Source organism: Contarinia nasturtii, unplaced genomic scaffold (genome assembly GCF_009176525.2).
Source record: "Contarinia nasturtii isolate CC-2019 unplaced genomic scaffold, AAFC_CNas_1.1 Cnas_scaffold_5956, whole genome shotgun sequence".
Taxonomy (NCBI): domain Eukaryota; kingdom Metazoa; phylum Arthropoda; class Insecta; order Diptera; family Cecidomyiidae; genus Contarinia; species Contarinia nasturtii.
This window is the reverse complement of record NW_022203220.1, coordinates 1-1,662: the sequence shown is the minus strand read 5'-3', so window position 1 is coordinate 1,662 and position 1,662 is coordinate 1. Positions and strand designations below refer to the sequence as shown.

Sequence of the window (1,662 nt, the reverse complement as noted above, 5' to 3'; positions counted from 1 at the left end):
TTGTGGCCGTAGTAACCGGAGTTCGAATCTTCGTCACGGCAATTCGTTACCACCAAAATGATAGCGAATGAGACCAAACATTTTTTTTACACAGTTCATATCAAAATTGTTACATCCAATATGCATTTGATATGAATATTTTGGTATATAATTCAACATATTATACCGAGTTTCATAAATCAATGAAATGAATGTGAAATTATCTTTATTTTCGCACTATTTCCGTCCAAAAAAGGAAAAAAGACTGACGATTCAAGACTTCTCAAAATATTTAAATGAACTTCGAGCGAAATTGAATAACAATTTCGAGAAGAAAAAAACCAAGCAATTAGAGGAACGGTGGTAAAATCAATGAAAATATTTCTTGCGCTTGAAAAAAAAATAGTTTATAGACACGTATTTCGAATATGAACATCATCAATCTCATATAGCCGTGATCGTCTAGTGGTTAGGACCCTACGTTGTGGCCGTAGTAACCGGAGTTCGAATCTTCGTCACGGCAGTTTGTTGCCTATAACATGTTAACAAATGAGATCAAACGTTTTTTTTTATTTCGCATAATTTCATTATTTTGGAACCGAACATTTGGTGCTCACAAAAAAAAACATAAATGAATAATTTGTTTCTCCTTTTTCTTGTTTGTTTTGATACCGTAAACTGAACAAATAGAATAATGTTTTTTTTTTTTCAGTGAATAGTACGCAGATCATTTTCATATCTCAACCGACTATTTTGAGGCGGTGGATTAATGAAAAAGAACATTCTATTTACATTCGATTCTCTTCGATTTAAATGTGTGCGATAACAACAGAGCGAAGTAAGCAACAAGCAACTGTTGATATGTATGTTGACAACGAACGGAGATGGGAGAACAAGAAAAGAGAAGAAAAAAAACGAGTAATGGAAAACGTTTGTTGAAAATTAAACAATATTGAAAATCGTGAAGAAATAACGCCATGAGCCTAGCCATGAGCTGCCATATGTCGTACATATGATGTCATACGAATGCTCAAATGTTTTTCCCGTTTGTGTGTATGAACATAAATGTGGACTGGTCTGGGTATTTGTATAGAAATTCAATTAAATTAAATTATTCGATTGCAATCTTTTGTCTCATTTCCAACGTTCTTTTTTTCTCTTCATTTTCAAATTCTGTTGATTAAACATACGCACGCACTCAAATTCATAAAATTTAACACGAAAAAAAAGTTTGCACGGCAAAATAGCGATGACAGCAACAACAACAACAACAAGCACATGCCACAGCTGAGTGGTGAGAACCGAATAATAACAATATTATGTACAAATATAAATTTATGCAAACAATCACCAAAAAAGAGACGATGAACACTTTTTTTGTTGTGTTCGACTAATTAAAAGCAAGTGAATTATTTTGTCAATTTAAGAAATATTGAAACAACAATTGAATAAATTGTAAAACAAAACAGCACCGCTTGATACGCATTTTCGTTGATTCGGCGGAATTTTATTTAAATGTTTTTTTTTTCTTTGGTTTAAAATTGGTTGTGAGCTTGAATTTTGTTTGAATTGGACTTCTAATGGATGGATGAATATAAAAAAAAATTTTAGCCTTAATCCGCACCAATTTTCAGATACGAATTGCCGTGACGAAGATTCGAACTCCGGTTACTACGGCCACAA

General features: G+C 32.6%; 1 non-coding gene across 1 annotated transcript; it reads left to right on the top strand.

The window, feature by feature from the left end:
* Window positions 1-430: 430 nt before the first annotated feature.
* Trnah-gug lies at window positions 431-502 on the top strand. Its single transcript has one exon. It is a non-coding gene; the product is annotated as a tRNA-His (tRNA).
* The last annotated feature ends 1,160 nt before the right edge of the window (window positions 503-1,662 follow it).